Genomic DNA, 19,127 nt, shown 5'->3' with positions numbered 1-19,127 from the left:
GCTCTGAGCACTATGGGACTCAACTGCTGAGGTCATTAGTCCCCTAGAACTTAGAACTAGTTAAACCTAACTAACCTAAGGACATCACAAACATCCATGCCCGAGGCAGGATTCGAACCTGCGACCGTAGCGGTCTTGCGGTTCCAGACAATAAAAACAAAGAACCGTAAACATGCAGTCTGTTGTCGAGGCGATATGTCAAGACGCACGCAGCGATTCGACTCACTGGTTGAGCGAGAGGCAGGTGCTTAAGGCGCAAATTGAGACGCGTACAGCACGTGTGACGGGACACGACACTACAGCGCTACACGCACGTGCCGCACGGGTCGCGCGGGTGCAGCGCATATTGCGACGCGTACACCATACTTTGCACGCGCCGACTGGCGACGCTCTGCGCTGACAGAACAGAAGCGCGAGTAACCTGTTATCTTTCTCAAACGATTTTACAGAAACTATTCACTGAAAATATATGATTTTTACCTTACTTGTAGCGTTATATGTCAGTTTCGTGGCGAAGTGCCCATCACCTCACTAATAGCCATTCTTATTGTGATGTACACATTTTAGTAAGAAACTACGCTAAACTCAAAAAGTTTGCAACGAAAATTAGGGGTCGCTATGATTTTGCGTTTGGTGCGTATTACACCATATGTTGCTGGGTATGAAATTTAGCTAACATGCTGAATTTTTGTTTAGACTTGGGAGTAGGTCTCTGTTTGACTCCGATCCCGAGAAAATGGGATCCCACGTAGCGCACTCACTTCCGATCTCACGGCCGCGAGAATCAAATACTCGCAACATGTCTCGTATCTCATAAACCGCTCGAGACATCGAAACGAAAGTTTGGCGAATGATATTACAAAAGGAGGAGAATGTTTTGCCAATTCTTAAACACACTGAACTTTCTTATCTATGGCGATATATCAGTACGTATACTTCCTTTTTTATTTATTTCACTCCAGTGACTATAATTTTTGAAGAGTTATCGACAGCTAGCGAAACAAGAGCTTCCCCGTATGAAAATAAACATGAAATTTCTTCTTTTATGTTACTGCAAACCGACACTGAGGTTTTCCGTTAGCTATTGAGCTCTGTGATTGCCAGTAACTTGTTTAATGAGGCACTCCGTTTCGGAATTCTGTCTCAATAGCTGTTGTCAGATGAGTTTGGCAAATTACACTGTGAGAAAGAAAGTACAATTAAACCAGTCACCAAGAGAAATGTGGCCGTTACTCACAAACGGTGATGCTTCTTCGAGTGAGAAAAAGTTAACAACACACACAAAAATAGATTGCCAATTCTGTTGGAATTTTGGTGGAATCCCAGTAACCGTTCGTATTTTTAACATTGAGCGACTGGAATGGAAACTTACCCATGGATTTTATTCCTTCTCTTGATCTGAGCAGTATTAAAATAATGACGAGCGTTCCTTCAGGCGGAATGATAGGCACATGCCAGATGCTGGTTACTCACCTACGGCTTGCCAAACTGACAATGTGTGATTGTGAATAAATTAGCTGTTATTGAGAAAAATAAACAATTGATCTGTCGCACAACACAATGGTCAGTGTATTGTCAGTAGCGGAGGATAATGCGCGCGACAGGAATGCACAAGCTAGCCATATGTACCCTGTGAGTTGGAGTTCGAAAAACATTGTCATGAAAGTAGATCCGCAGTACATTTCAACAAATTAAATATATCTTATCATAACACTCTTTTAGGATATTCCTACTTTCGTAATAATACCGACCATTTTCTTCATTTGTGTAGCCTATTGTATAATTAGTTTATAAATGCTGATAATGTGCATGCAACAATTGAAATGCTTTTTTCATAACGGCGAACCAATTAAAACATTGTTATTTGTGACTGCATTTCGACTGTTTCTAGCTTGCAGTGGAAATGTGATGTTCACATGCATGTAGTACAGTGTGTCGTATTACATTATTACATCCATATCAGAGTAGTCAAAAGTGAGACTTCTACACTTCAGATCTTGGATGCTTTTTACCAGGAGCACAAAGGGATCACACCTGTGGAGATTATCCCTTTCTAAATTTTTGTAACAGATCGTACAGATATGCCAGCATACTAGGCATACAGATACGCCAGCATACTAGGCAGCGAGAAGATAACCTTGTTTTACTTTCCTGCCTTGATTCTTAATCCATTCCTGCGATCTGGAAACATCGCGGAGGCATATGATACAATTCCTGAGGCCAATGGCTCAACAGTTACTGACGTATGCATCTTTGTTGACGGAAGAAAAACAAAACAAAACTATACAGATATAAATAACAGAAAAGTATAATGTACTAACGAAGAGAGCTGGAGCGCTTAAATGGCGAAAAACGAAACACGACCCTAAGGCAATAAAATTTAGTACACAGTAAGGCAAAATTTATCGTATGGGCAGCACTACCACTGCTCATATACGCCGTTCCGATGTGAGCATATGGACGGGCTACTCTTCCGCTCCCCGCCTCAAATTTCCCACGGTGCTATCGAGGCACGCGCGACGCGCGGCGCGAGAAACTGTGCCTCAACCACAACGCTACGCGACCTGGCGCAGGCGCGCGTCGCGTCCCAGTCGCGTCGCGTCACAATTTGCGCGGCCCCATTTGAACCTGTGATGTTACAAAAACGCGCGCTGCGCTTCGTCGCGCCACACGCGCTATACGCGTCTCAATTTGCTCCTAGCCTAAGTACATGATCGAGGGCGCCGCTATTGGCCGCTGGGACCACGTGTTCCACTGTGGCGCCCTCACATTAAACGAGGGCCAGGAGGCGCGCGCCGCCACAGCTCACGGCGCGATGGTACAGAGACATCTAGGGGTCTTCGACGTCCATGACGCCTGGCATGTATTCCAAATCCGCGGCGCGCGGTACCAGAATAACTTCAGGTGTACGTCCACTGTGTCTAGCACACAGACAGCCTGGTTGCAAGCCCTCAACTGGCCACCTCCTAACCCACACGCAGCCATCACTGGCACGAGTCAGAACCAGCTTTCATCAGCAAACACAACAGACTTCCACCTTGCCCTCCAATGAGCTATCGCTTGACAGCACTGAAGTCGCAAATGGCGGTGGTTTTGGGTCAGTCGAATGCACGGTACCTTGGAGCTGTCGCTGAAGTAAGAAATTTGTAACATTTCGTTGTGTCACCGTGGTACCAACTGCTGCTCAAATTGGCTGCTGCTGATGCAGTACGATGCCCCAGAGCCATGCTTCTTTTAGCCCTATTACACGACCTCGTTCAGACAGTGAGGTGTTGATAATGGATTCTTTGTCTCCTTAAAGAAATTCTTGACTATTATCGGCTCACCACGTCCAGTCTCAAAGGTAATTAACGCTCACGATCGTTACAGCGTGTATTTTAAGCAAACCTGATTTGCATCCTTGTAGCGGCGACTGGCACGAAATCTGAACAGACATCATCTTTCAGGTGTAGAAACACGCCTACCAACTTTCGTTTATGTCACACAACTCCTTCTTGAAATTGCGATTTTCTTTGCTGTCAATATATTTGCAATGTAAACTGTATTTTTCTGTGCAGTATATTATTAGAATTAAGAAGACGTTCATTTTTTATAAAATAATAATCAGATAGCTGTTAATTAGCATGTATTTTATGTATTAAATATTTAAATGACGTAGGTGTTCGAAGTGAACGGAAATAGCTTTACATATAAGTTTCAAACATGCAAATTATAGAAGCAACCGTTTGCAAATAATTGTTTGGTACAACTGACCTAGGTTTCGACACCTGCTAAGGATATCTTCATCAGAATGAAATTTTGAGAAACATTTTTATGAGCATAACTGCTCTAAATTCTGACCATTGCTTAATTTTACGTCTTCTATTGGAAATTTGTGGTAATTTCTTATGGGACCAAACTGCTAAGGTCATCGGTCCCTAACGTACGCTAAGGACAATACACACACCCATGCCCCAGGGAGGACTCGAACCTCCGACGGGGGGAGCCGCGCGAACCGTGGCAAGGCGCCTCAGAGCGCACGGCTACCCCGCGCGGCTTACGTCTTCTCAGAATTTCATTCTTAAGAAGAAACCCTTAACAGGTGTCGAAACCTAGTTCAATTGTACCAAAGAGTTATTTGCAACCGGTTGACTGAATAATTAATATGTTTGAAAATTGTATATGGTTGCTGAGAAACAGCCATGTTTGAAAAGTGTAAAATATAGTTACTGAAATGATACTCGAACTAGCGATTACCAGTCTCGAGCGCTACCTATTTTTACTGATTTTAGATATTTTTAACTTGATGGCATTACTAGTAGAAGATGGACCTCTGTTTGAAAATTTATGTAATCTGGGTGTTGAATCTGAAACCTCTACATGGCAAGCGAACATTCTATCACACAGCCATACTGCCTGTCGACAAAAATCAGCCTCGCTTCAGCTTATTAAAGATGGTCGGAAAAGTTCTAAGTCTCTTTTCTCGAGAATATTGTAAATATTTGCCGATCCAGTCGCATTTTGGCCACCCTGTTGCTACCAAGTGGGGTTTTCGCTCCCGTTACTGTGAAAAGTGAGACTGAAATGCTTTTCGCTTTCCCGCCCGCAGCCGATATTCTCGGCAGATACCTGCACACCCCCAATTTGTCTGTTTACATTAGGGCACCGGAGCGCGTGCGCTATTGGCGTCCGTCCCTGGGACCACCCTATGGAAGGACTGATATGCAAGGGCGGCAACAAAAAACGAGCGTAGGAAAGGCGTGGTGAAAGAGAGGCGGTGTCTATTAGGTGGGCCATCCATCATTAGCCCTGAATGAGCCGCTTTCCCTTCTCCCTCTACTCACTCCCCCCTCCCCCCACCCTTTTTGCAGCCACAACCCCCACCCCTGTTTCTCCCACCACCCTTGGAAACCACTACCGGCGCTCAAATTGCAGCCTTCTCACTCTTGCGCAGAGCTGCCATCTCTATTTACGCGCGGCGCGTTTAAAGCCGACTCCCTACCTTGATTGATGACGGTGCGGAAGTTGGCAGCCCTGCCGGCGATATGTGCGCCGCTGCTGCATCGTACACGTCTGTGGTGAGTTTTCTGTCGTTGTCGTGGGCGTGCCTGTCATTAATGCAAGCGTAAAGGACTAGCACTTTTTAATAATTACACTTCGATTGATAAACTGCCCTGCCCGTGGATGCTAAACTTTAACAAAATTCTTCAAGCTTACTGGACCGTGCGAAACAATTATTTAAGGCGTCAGTAGAATTCAGCGTGCTACAACTGGCGAGGTATATGTGCGGTCCTCTACCTCTTAGCAATTTTGTAACTGAAAGACATGATTTCGATGTACGTTCCTATAACAAAGCATCGATTTAATTGGAAGAGGGTTAATGGGGTTGTAGCATCAGTTGCTCCGGCATTAAAAGCTGCTTCAGGTTGCTTAACGCATCAACATAAAATTTCCAGGAGCAGTCTCAGTTAGATATCTGTCCCATAATGGTATTTCAGCTCTGATCACATCTACGCCGAGGGACAACTGGCCCAAAAGAAACCGAGATGATTGACCGAGCGGACTCTCTGAATTCGACTTTTCCAGATTTTCGTTTCCGAAACTTTCGATTCGGCACAGCAGCAGCGGCTGCTATGGAACATACATTCAAATGGATGTCAAAAGAGGAGTGTGACTTATTTGAAAACTCCTAAACAGGCTATGGGTCAGGGAGATGCATTCGCAGATGCAAAATTATTTTGAGTAGGCTTTAGAGAAGTATGTTATGACCAATATTGTTAAAGTTACACAAGGTGTTGCACAATTCGTCTGTGATGTGACTAACTGCCAGCTCTCGTTAGGTTCACCTTCTAAAAGTTATGCAGCTGAGATGGTGCATACGTTTGTAATAGGAGACCACCTCAACTTTTCCATATCTAACTGCAGCTATATTTTTTTTTGTGTCGATACTTCCGACAGTTTACAACCATTCGATCGAGGTGACTTGCACCCCCTCAAACATTCTTATCGCAAAGAATTTATCACAGAATTCTGACTGGCCTGGATAAGGTTGTTAACTTTGTGATATTCGTGGTCTTTAGCGTCAGATTCATTAGAACAGCATGGTTTGTAAGAAACCACATTATTATAAAGAATTTCGTGACAGGAAAATAATGCTGAAGTCAGCCTTAACAATGCAATGAGCAAAACTTGTTTTTAAGGAAGAAGAAGAAATCGCGGATGACGACATTCTTTTCTATTCCATAAGCACGTCCAAGGATAGAAATGACATGATGATGACGCTCAGGTAAACCGCTTGTTAGATGAGGATGGAGTGTCCTTTCCACATAAGTATGTAAAGCTGGTATTAAGCCGAATGCTGATTTGGAAGCCGCATTAATTTATTAGCCTGGTGCTGTTGGATGTGACAAGCTCTTTCGTTTCCTTTCAGCCTTCAAGTGATGTATCCACTCCGATATACGAGGACTTGAAGTTTGACGTTGACTGCGAACCGTGGTGCAACTCGACATTTTCATGTAGGCAAACGACTGACTGCATAAGGTGGGCCTACGGCTGGGGAATGTGGTTAACGCATGATGGGGCACCGACGCATTCTGCTGCTGATGAAAGACGACGTGTAACGCGCCAGTATGTCCCAACATGGGTAGGTCGTGTACGGTTTGTAGTTTTGTCTTCAAGGTCACCCTACCTCAATCTGTATTTATCAGTCCGGGGTGTTATGTTGTCCTAATCTTTATCATTTCATCCCCATCGACGCACAAGTCGCCGAAGTGGCGTCAAATAGAAAGACCGGTCTACCCGACGGGAGGCCCTAGTCACACGACACATATATAAAAACTTCAATCATGTGTGTCAATTTTTACATCTCTGCCTACCTTCTTCCGCTAGGTATTGAATTTTCAAATATTAACGGACTTTTGGATCACTCCGTACTCTCAGCCGCGCAGTTTCCACTACGCACACTGCACATCTTGTGGGAAGGCCACTTGGCCAGTGTCGAAGAATATTTCCAGCCTTCGGGTCGCCCACTCCGAGGCGACGAATGTATCAGAGGCAGAGAGGATACGGAACATTTGCGTCGGCGTCTCTGTGGAGAGCAGGCGGCGTGAGAAAGAAGCGCCTCGCAAAGATAAGGAGGAGGAAATGCCTCGCGGCCGGCTTATCTGCATAACGCAGCGGCCCGCACGCCCCGTGCTTAGCGTCCTTACGTGCGGCACTTGCCACGCAGTCGCCCGGCTCGGAAATGTGCCAGTTTTTGCCGCCTGCCTGCCCACTTCCCTTGTCGTGGACCCTGAGTCCCGCGGAAGAGTGGTGGAGGAGGAGGAGGAGGGGGTGGGGGTGGGGGTGGGGAGGGAGAGATGCCGGAACTGCTGCGGCAGCAAAACACTGCTGGCTTCTGATGGGAGCTCCTCTGCCTCCTATGCTCTCAGCTCGCGACTGCCGTCCAAGGCCTGCGCGTGACTTCTGTGGCTCTCCAGGTGGACACACACTGGTCGCTGAAAGGGAAGTACTTCGACTTCCATTCTAGGCGACATCTTAGTCTGTACCGTTATTTAATGAACGAGGTGTGCTTAAAATGGCGCCACGGTGATATTCAGTTTATTAACCCACATCAACAAAACTTCTCCATCACCCATTTATTTCGAAAATCACAGTAAACAAAAATTGGCTCTGAGTCGTGCATATACAGGCTGTAACAAGTATAAGAGTACTTCTTAATTTGGTACATCTAAATCTACGTGATTACTCTGCTATTCACAATAAAGTGCCTGGCAGAGGGTTCAGTGAACCACCTTCGTGCTGTCTCTCTACCGTTCCAGTCTCGAACGGCGCGCGGGAAAAACGAGCATTTAAATTTTTCCATGCGAGCCCGGATTTCTCTTATTTTATCGTGATGATCATTTCTCCCTATGTAGGTTCCCCTATTTCGCGATGATACAAAACGGGCTGCCCTTCTTTGTACTTTTTCGGTGTCATCCGTCAGTCCCACCTGATGCGGATCCCACACTGCACAGCAGTACTCCAGGATAGGGCGGACAAACGTAGTGTAAGCAGTCTCTTTGGTATATCTGTTGCACCTTCTAAGTGTTCTGCCAATGAATCGCAGTCTGTGGTTTGCTCAACCCACAATATTATCTATGTGATCGTTCCAATTTAGGTTATTTGTAATTGTAATCTCTAAGTATTTAGCTGAATTTACAGCCCTCAGATTTGTGTGACTTATCGCATAATAAAAATTTAGCTGATTTCTTTTAGTACTCATCTGAATAACTTCGCACTTTTCTTTATTACTGTGCACACACGTAAGTGTGTTGGTTGCTTTTTTTCTCTGCCTTTAACAGTCTTCCACAAACAAGTCACACTATGTTTTCTGCACAGCCGTTACAGTACCACTAGGTGGACTACGCCTGTCAGTATAGACTACCCGTTTTCCGCCCATGCATCACACTTCAACACTTGACCAGCTGCCCTGGGGAATATAAGCATTAATGGCTTGCTCTAGCCACATGTGCTTGGCGGTACTAACCAACTTAAAAACATACTGCTTCTAAAAGCTATAATTATCAGTATTCTAACGAAGTAAATACTGATTCAGTGTTGTTCAGTACACTGTTCCATAAAAATATCTGCACTCATGTCCATTACACCCTGTATATTCATTTCCAGTGTTTCCAGATGACGAATGATGATAAAATCGGCTTTTTTCCATGGCGGATTTTTCAACTCCTGAGCAACGTCACTATGCATTGGAACGTCCTCTTGCTCGAATGTAAGCTCGAATGCGTCGTGGCATAGTATTGATGAGATCGTCCCGCCAGTTCTGGACATAATTGCCAATTCAATGGCGATTATGCGTAAATCGCGCAGAGTACATGCTCATAGTACAAAACAAAAGCGTTTTAATAGATCCCACTGTTCTATGGGGTTTACGTTGCAGGAACAGGTAGGCCCGTCCATTCTGGTGAACCTAACACGCTAAAGGAACTTGTCCACGAGAATAGCACGGTAAGCATGCGAGTTATCGTACATTGTCACCTAAAAGTTGGCGATACGGCCCCAGTATTGTTTGTAGAATCTCACCCTGTACACAAGAGCACTAAACCACAAGAGATGTACGATGTCTGCATGTAATGCCAACCCAGAACATCGCTCTACCACCGCCTTTTTACACATTCGATATAACCGCGTTTTCACTAAACACGTTGTCTACAATTGTCAGGGTACAAACAGATCTGACTTTCGACCGTTAACAACACCCGACGCTAATCCTGCTGCATTCATTCTGGAAAATTTCTTCTTCACCTGTAACAGAATCTATGGTTTTAAAATTCTGTATGTGGCTTGAGCAGCAATCGTAAGAGGAAATCTTCTTGTAGAAATAGTAAGTAGCCAATCAGTTGCAAAATGGAAGGTTTATAAAACTCCTTTACCATGACTTCAACATATATAAAATTGTCTTCTTTATAAGGATATATTGCCGGCCGGTGTGGCCGTGCGGTTAAAGGCGCTTCAATCTGGAACCGCGTGACCGCTACGGTCGGAGGTTCGAATCCTGCCTCGGGCATGGATGTGTGTGATGTCCCTAGGTTAGTTAGGTTTAATTAGTTCTAAGTTCTAGGCGACTGATGACCTCCGAAGTTGAGTCGCATAGTGCTCAGAGCCATTTTATAAGGATATATTGACAACTGGATTACAGAAGTACGTTAAAATATAACTGAAAGGCGTCAGTAAAATATAAAATTTCATCTCCATAGTAATTAAAACATGCACAGCATCGTTGTTGTCATTTGGTATCTCAAACTGCAACACCTTCAAAAACCACATGCGAGATTTTCATGTTCTCTCGCTCGCTATGTGCAAACTATTACTCCAACAGAAAAAACGAGCAGGACTTTTTTCCAGGAAATTAAACGTAGTTATTTCATACTGGAATACGTTTTAGCTAGAGGCCGCAGTTCTCAAGTTATTCAAGAAAAACGTTCAAAAGCGACCTTAAAACGTGTTTTTCTTGAATAACTCGAATACTCTGGCCTCCAGCGAAACGTATAGCAGTATAAAATTTAACTAAATTAAATTTCCCACAAAGAAGTCCTGTTCATTTTGTTTTTGTAGGACTAAGATTTTGTGCATAACAAGTGAGAGAATATAAAACTCTCGCACGTGGTTTTTGTAGGTGTTGTGGGTTGCATGAAACCTATCGGTAGGGGCAACTGAATCACACACTATGTTGCCACAACTCTATGTGGTTTCTTGTAAATGTTAGCTTAACTCATTAAGTTCTTATGGATACACTTCGTTGCAGAAATTGCAACTATGGTTGGTGTTTCAAAAAGATCGTACATCGCCACATTCGGGGGGGTAATTTGTTCGTCAGTTTTCCGATGAAACGTTTGTGAACAGATACATCGGTAAAGGCGTCCAACATCAGGGCCACCGTGATCGCCAGATATATCCCCTCTGGACTTCTTAGTAGTGTTACATTAAGGATAAAGTGTTCCTTCCACCAGTTCCTGATGTGCAGACTCTTACGGCACGAATAGCAGATACTGTAGAGGCGGTGAGGAATAGGTGTTGGCAAAGACATGGAGAGAAATTGAGTACAGCCGAAAGTTCTACAGGTATCAAACGCGGCAATATGAGAGTGTGTCCATAAAAAGATTTATGAGTTAAGCTACCATTTGCAACAAACCACGTAGCCATCTAATATACCTCCTTAGAAGCAAATTTTTGGAGTCAAGCGAAGACTTCATGCTCATCATGTATTTCGGGTGGCCCGTATTGCTAGGGAAAACCCGAATGGGGGAAATCGGTTGTGGATTTGAGATCCGGAAAGGAGTTGCGAGAATAATCACAGCAAACATTGTAATTTTAGGAGAATATTAACCAACTAGTTACTACTTACAGTGTATTAGGATTTTTTTAGTTCCCCTTACCATCCCGTGCACGTCACCCCGCAAATCTGACACGTTTCAGCGAACACAGACTTCAGCTCGTAGCAACTCTGGGAAGCAGTAAAAACCGTGCCAACGGCGTGTAGACTATTCCGTTAAAGTCCACGGCGCCTTTGCACTCTGGGGAAGGCGTACGCGGGAACAGACTTCAAACTGCAATTTGCAATGTAAAGAAAGGCTTAAATAAAAAGGTTTGTGCGAACGGCGCGGCCCGTGTTGTGTGTGGGCAGAGCTGCGGAGGGCAGAGAAAGAAGAGGGAGAGAACGAGCGCGTCTCCGGCCTGGCCGCCACGATTCAATTAACTGCGCCATGAAACATTCAGCGGCGCGCCGCGGCGACACTGCGCAGTCTGGCTACACTCTACACTAAGCTACACTACGCTACACGCTGCCTGTGCAAGGAAATCTGCAGGCACGCCAGGCGGTGTTTCCGCTGTCTTGGGCAATGAAACGCTTGCGGCGGCTGTGTCAACGCCTTAGAATAAAAACTCTCAGGTAACCCTCATCCAGTGACGCTGGTAACTCGGGATTTTAAAGATGGAATGTGGTAACCAATGCCACAGTAGAGCAAAGGGCGCCCTGGGCAGTATAAAAAGAGCCCCACGACAGCTATCTTGTAACACAAATAAGAAAAGGTAAAGTCATATGCCATCGTTGGCTAGGGGACCCCGAGGGACATGTTAAGAGCATACTGGCACCTTTCCTTCATGAAGTGTGAGAGATGTGTGCTAAGTGTATCTGGTAAGTGTAGATTGTAATAGGTGTGTGCCGAGGGTGTTCCGGCACATGAACTACTACTCTTGAGTAGCACAAAGGGTGCCGCCGAGGTAACGTCCCCATGCCGCCGAGGTAACGTCCCGATCGACGGAGGAACACCATCTACAGTTTCACATGATCTGACTCCATCAGACACTACAGAGAGGTTTGAATCTTAATCAGGACACTGATATAGTCAACGTAACACGTCCACCCTTCCTCCTTTTTGCTCCATGGGCAAATGGAAAGCTGCCAACAGCGCGTATTGCACGCAGCCTGTTACCCATCCAAGAGCCGTTCACGCCTGACTTTGCATAACTTCGATGATCTGGCGATAACTGGTGCAGTCAATGAATGTAGCCTTTGCGTGTAACACGAATAGTACCTGTACATGGTGTCCAGAATAAAACTGGCCCGGAAAATATTTCATGCACCTTAAGGTAGCAAGCCAACTTACATCGTCCGCCCTAGGTAAGGATGATGTAAGCTGGGTTGCCTCTCTTGAATTGCATAAAATACTCTCCGTGCCAGTTTTATTTTTGCCTGCCGTATGCAATCAGAGCTCAACATTCAAAGAGGCGTTAGAGGTATCGGGTGACCCGGGCGCGTGAGATCTACTGATACCCGAGAACGTCTGTGGTCACGAGATTTCTGTTACATCTCCCATCCGAGAGTGTTGAGCATCGACATGTGGCATGCGCTCGCAATAGACCTGCTAACCATAAATCACGTCTCTTCTCTCATCCTTCTCTGTCACTTATACTAACATGTAGCTGCTCTAGAATGGTGAATACAAATGGCTCAATGTAAATGTCGTGTGACTAGGGCCTCCCGTCGGGTAGACCGTTCGCCGAGCGCAAGTCTTTCGATTTGACGCCACTTCGGCGATTTGCGCGTTGATGAGGATGAAATGATGGTGGTTAGTACAACACAACACGCAGTCTGTGAGCGGAGAAAATCTCCGACCCAGCCGGGAATCGAACCCGGACCTTTAGGATTGACATTCTGTTGCGCTGACCACTCAGCTACCGGAGGCGGGAACACACAAGGGTCGTCTACTGCAGAGCCACATGTTCAACAATGTGGGTGAACGGTGTACTCCGAAATACTTGTGCCTGCCTTAAAGCTGTACTCTATCGTCCGATGAGCCCCAAATCGTCGCCTGCAGTACTCCGCGGAATAGACAAGTCTCCGAACTCCATGTCGTGCGATGAGAGGTGGACGACCAACGCATTCTCGCCTACTCCTTTTTACCGTTCTTCAGCCATTTTCTATATATGCCCAAGACAATAACACGCGAGCAGCAAATCAGCTTAGGCGTTTCCGAGATGCTCACTCTCAGGTGCCGACCATAACGATCTGCTGTTTGGCAAAGTCGATTACGTCAGCGCATTTCCCCAGCCCATAACTTGTAACGTCACTAGAGCAAAACCCTATTCGTTTGTGCTCCCTTTATATACCATCTCAGAATTATCCGAATGGGACGAAAATCGGCAGACGTGGTCTGCATGTACAAACAGCCAAATAATTACTGTTTCAGAAAAGGGCCGGCCGGAGTGGCCGAGCGGTTCTAGGCGCTACAGTCTGGAACCGCGCGACCGCTACGGTCGCAGGTTCGAATCCTGCCTCGGGCATGGATGTATGTGATGTCCTTAGGTTAGTTAGGTTTAATTAGTTCTAAGTTCTAGGGGACTGATGACTTTAGCAGTTAAGTCCCATAGTGCTCAGAGCCATTTGAACCATTTTTTTTTTTTTCAGAAAAGTTTGATCGTTTATTCAAGAGAAAGGGCTTCACAAATTCAGCAAGTCAACGACGTGTTGGTCCACCTCTCGCCGTTATGCAAGTGTTATTCAGCTTTGCGCTGATTGATAGAGTTGTTGGATGTCCTCCTGAGAGATACAGTGCCAAATTCTGTCCGACTGGCACGTTGTATCGCCGAAATCTTGAGCTGATTGGATGAGCCTGCTCATAAAACTCCAAACATTCTCAGTTGGATCCGGTGACCTTGCTAGCCGAGACAGGGTTTCGTCAGCACGAAGACAAGCTGTACAATCCACCGCCTTGTGGCGACAGGCGTTGCCTTGTTAAAATATAAACCCGGGATGGCGGGCGACAATCAGGTTGGTAGCCCACCACTTCCGGGGCGTCTCTAGACACGTCTTCGCGAGTCATCGGGGCTCAGTTGGAAGCGGGACTCGTCACTGAAGACAATTCTACCCCAGTCAATGAGACTCCAGGCCGTAGACGTGTCTGGAGTTGTCCCAGACAGCGGGAGGATACCAACCTCACCGTAGCCCGCCATACCGCATGACAGCCGGGAGTGATGGTCTGGGATGCCATTTCTTTTCATAGCAAAACACTTTTAATTGTTGTCCGCGACACCGTTGCTGGCACGGCGGTACGTCGACGATGTTCTAAGCCCCGTTTTGTTGCCCTTCATGGCAAGCCATCCCTGACGTACATTCCAGCAAGATAATGTCCACCCGCAGACGGCGAGATTTTCTGCTGCTTGCCTTCGTGCTTGCCGAGCCCTGCCTTGCCCATCAAGGTCCCCGGATCTCTCCCCAGTTGAGAACGTTTGGAGCATTATGGGCAGGGTCGCCTCGGCATTTTGACGATCTAACATGCCAAATGGACAGAGTTTGGTACAATATCCCTTAGGAGGACATCCAAAAATTCTGTCAGTGAGTGCTAAGCCGAATAACTGCTTGCATAAGGGCCAGAGGTGGACCAGCGCGTTATTGACCTGCTCAATTTGTGTAGTTCTTTCTCTTCTACATCTACATGGATGCTCTGCAAATCACATTTAAGTTCCTGGCAGAGGGTTCATCGAACCGCCTTCACAATTCTCTATTGTTCCAATCTCGTATAGCGCGTGGAACGAATGAACACCTATATCTTTCCGCACGAGCTCTGATTTCCCTTATTTTATCGTGGTGATCGTTTCTCCCTATGTAGGTCAGTGTCAACAAAATATTTTCGCATTCGGAGGAGAAAGTTGGTGATTGGAATTTCGTGAGAAGATTCCGTCGCAGCGAAAAACGCGTTTCTTTTAATGATGTCCAGCCCAAATTCTGTATCATTTCTGCGACACTCTCTCCCATATTTCGCGATAATACAAAACGTGCCATCTTTCTTTGAACTTTTTCGATGTACTCCGTCGGTCCTATCTGCTAATGATCCCACACCGCGCAGCAGTATTCTACAAGAGGACGGCCAAGTGTAGGGTAGACAGTCTCCTTAGTAGGTCTCTTACATTGTCTAAGTGTCCTGCCAATAAAATGGAGTCTTTGCTTAGCCTTCCCCACAACATTTTCCACGTGTTCCTTCCAATTTAAGTTGTTCGTAATTGTAATACCTAGGTATTTAGTTGAATTTACGGCTTTTAGATTAGACTGATTTATCGTGTAACCGAAGTTTAACGAGCTCCTTTTAGCACTCATGTGGATGACCTCACACTTTTCGTTATTTAAGGTCAACAGCCACTTTTCGCACCGTTCAGATATCTTTTCTAAATCGTTTGCAGTTTGTTTTGATCTTCCGATGACTTTATTGGTCGATAAACGACAGCGTCATCTGCAAACAACCGAAGATGGCTGCTAAGATGGTCTCCCAAATTGTTTGCATAGATAAGGAACAGCAAAGGGCCTGTAACCCTACCTTGGGGAACGCCAGAAATCGCTTCTGTTTTCATATGCATGCAATTTCTCTACGAGCCGCTTGTGTGGTACAGTGTCAAAAGCCTTTCGGAAATCCAGAAATACGGAATCAATACGAAATATCTTGTCAACAGCACTCAACACTTCATGTGAATAAAGAGCTATCTGTGTTTCACAGGCACGATGTTTTCTAAACCCATGTTGACGCCGGCCGGAGCGGCCGAGCGGGTCTAGGCGCTACAGTGTGGAACCGCGCGACCGCTACTGTCGCAGGTTCGAATCCTGCCTTGGGCTTGGATGTGTGTGATGTCCTTAGGTTAGTTAGGTTTAAGTAGTCCGAAGTTCTAGGGGACTGATGACCTCAGAAGTTAAGTCCCATAATGCTCAGAGCCATTTGAACCAGCCTATGTTGACTGTGTGTCAATAGACCGTTTTATTCGAGGTAATTCATAATGTTCGAACACAATATATGTTCCAAAATCCTGCTGCATATGGACGTTAACGATATGGCCTGTAATTTAGTGGATTACAAACCATCCATTTTTTTCTGAAATTGAATGACTTCTTTGTCGGTACGTGTACACCACATCTAACGATTTCCGTCCCATTCACGTAATTTCTTCGTGGAGCGTCGTTTTCTGGTCTTAGAGTGTACTTTCTTTACCACGTCAAGTGCGCGCAGCGCCAGCAAGTGGCATTCAATCTCACGCCGGGCAGTGGTCAATCTTCTTTTCTGACACTTCATAGGCCACGGAGGCACTGCTTCAGCAGGAGTTGCGAGAACACGTATCGCGGGCAGTGGCGTAGCGTCATCGCGCGGCAGCCTCGCGGCCGCGGCAGTAATGGAGGCGCGCTGAGTGCAGGCAGAACGCAGCCGCCGGTCCCGCGGGAGCCGCGCACGTCGGCCATCACTCACGCGCAAAGTGCCCGCCGCCGCCTCCCCCACTTCCTTACTTCCTTTCTTTCTTCCTTTCCTGCGCTACATCGCGCCCTAAGAGCTCTGCCGCCTTCGGCGCTCCCGAGGACTGTGTCACCGGCGCGGGAGACCGACCGCAGAATGTGCCACTGGAAACGGCCGCTGAACGCCGTCTCATTTCTGCTAGACTGTGGGACCATCCCGGCCGGAGCGGGTTACATTTCAATGAAGTGGAAGCGCCCGGCGACTGGCTGGGTGGTCGCTAACCGACTGATAGGAGGCTATACGTCGGCCGTAAATGGGTATTCCGTGCCCTCCTCTTCCTAGTGTTTCTGTCGATGTGTTAAATGGATCGCTTTTTCCTTTTGCGGAATTTATACCCCATCTTACCACCATAGCAAAAGTGCTGCTTCTGAGCACAATTTAAGGACTCCAATTTCTTTAGAAAAATTGTTTAACTTACTGAAAAAGGTAAAACTGAACAGCTGGTATCGCACTTTTCAGTCGGTCTTTTAAGTAAACAGGAATGTATTCGCATTTTTGTGCTTCGATAGGAGCATTTTTCCGCTGGTTTCCTTCTTTTCTCCACTGCACCGTGACCTGTAACTCATATGAAATGATATGTACTGGTCAGGAAAATTTAGATAGTACACTACTAGCCATAAAAATTGCTATACCAAGAATAAATGCAGATGCTAAACAGGTATTAATTGGAGAACTGACATGCGATTATACTTTCACGCAATTTGGGTGCATAGATCCTGAGAAATCAGTGCCCAGAACAACCACCTCAGGCCGTAATAACAGCCTTGATACGCCTGGGCATTGAGTCAGAGCTTGGATGGCGGATGCAGGTACAGCTGCCCATGCAGCTTCAACACGATACCATAGTTCATCAAGAGTAGTCACTGCCGTATTGTGACGAGCCAGTTGCTCGGCCACCATTGACCAGACGTGTTCAATTGGTGAGAGATCTGGAGAATGTGCTGGCCAGGGCAGCAGTCGAACATTTTCTGTACCCAGAAAGGCCCGTACAGGACCTGCAACATACGGTCGCACATTACCCTGCTGAAATGTAGGGTTTCGCAGGGATCGAATGAAGGGTAAAGCCACCGGTCGTAACACATCTGGAATATAACGTCCACTGTTCAAAGTGCCGTCAATGCGAACAAGAGATGACCGAGACGTGTAACCAATGGCACCCCATACCACCACGCCGGGTGATACGCCAGTATGGCGATGGCGAATACACGCTTCCATTGTGCGTTCACTGCGATGTCGCCAAACACGGATGCGACCATCATGATGCTGTAAACATAACCTGGATTCCTGGAAGGGAGGAGACGAGATACTGGCAGAAGTAAAGCTGTGGGTACCGGGCGTGAGTCGTGCTTCGGTAGCTCAGTCGGTAGAGCACTTGCCCGCGAAAGGCAAAGGTCCCGAGTTCGAGTCTCGGTCGGGCACACAGTTTTAATCTGCCAGGAAGTTTCATAACCTGGATTCATCCGAAAACATGACGTGCACCCAGGTTCGTCGTTGAGTACACCATCGCAGGCGCTCCTGTCTGTGAAGCAGCGTCAAGGTAACCGCAGCCATGATCTCCGAGCTGATAGTCCGTGCTGCTGCAAACGCCGTCGAACTCTTCGTGCAGATGGTTGTTGTCTTGCAAACGTCCCCGTCTGTTGACTCAGGGATCGACACGTGGCTGCACCATCCGTTACAGACATGCGTATAAGATGCCTGTCATATCGACTGCTAATGATACGAGGCCGTTGGGATCCAGCACGTCGTTCCGTATTACCCTCCTGAACCCACCGATTCCATATTCTGCTAACAGTCATTGGATCTCGACCAACGCGAGCAGCAGTGTCGCGATACGATAAATCGCAATCGCTATAGGCTACAATGCGACCTTTAACAACGTCAGAAACGTGATGGTACGCATTTCTCGTCCTTACACGAGGCATCACAACAACGTTTCACCAGGCAACACCGGACAACTGCTGTTTGTGTATGAGAAATCGGTTTGAAACTTTCCTTATGTCAGCACGTTGTAGGTGTCGCTACCGGCGCCAACCTTGTGTGAATGCTCTGTAAAGCTAATCAGTTTCATATCGCTGGATCTTCTCCCTGTCGGTTAAATTTCGCATCTCTGGCACGTCATCTTCGTGGTGTGGAAATTTAAATGGCCAGTAGTGTATACTTACGTGACATTGAAACAGTGCAAAATTTATTTTAAACTTCAGACTGGATTTTATGAGCAAAAAAAATTGTTGCATGTGCTTCAGTGCTACAACTTCGGTTTCCCAGATGTTAACGCAAATAGTTTATAGCATATTTCTCCGCCTTACGTCACTTTATAATCTACGTTTTTGCCTCACACCGGATTTTACGTGCGCATTTTACGCGTACAAGTGGGATAACTTACAGCATTTGTTTTCTTATGTCCATCCTTTTGGCAGAGGGTCTTTAGGACGACAGCCGTTTACTTTTGTGACAAAATAAAACGCCTAGAGCCGTCCTTATGATTTTATTTATTTTGTTGCACCGCTACGATGCAGGTTCGAATCCTGCCTCGGGCATGGATGTTTGTGATGTCCTTAGGTTAGTTAGGTTTAACTAGTTCTAAGTTCTAGGGGACTAATGACCTCAGCAGTTGAGTCCCATAGTGCTCAGAGCCATTTGAACCATTTTTTTTTTTTATTTTGTTGCAAACAGTTTCGTTCCTTCAGTGCACCATCTTCAGACTAGCTGATGCGGAAGGGGCTGATACGATCCCTATATATATCGCATCAGTGGCCAGCAGAACTGGATACGTATATAATCTGAAAACGTAGGTGTCAGCCCTCTAACCATCAACTACCA

Source organism: Schistocerca serialis, chromosome 5, assembly GCF_023864345.2.
Source record: "Schistocerca serialis cubense isolate TAMUIC-IGC-003099 chromosome 5, iqSchSeri2.2, whole genome shotgun sequence".
NCBI lineage: Eukaryota > Metazoa > Arthropoda > Insecta > Orthoptera > Acrididae > Schistocerca > Schistocerca serialis.
This window is presented reverse-complemented; position numbering follows the sequence as displayed.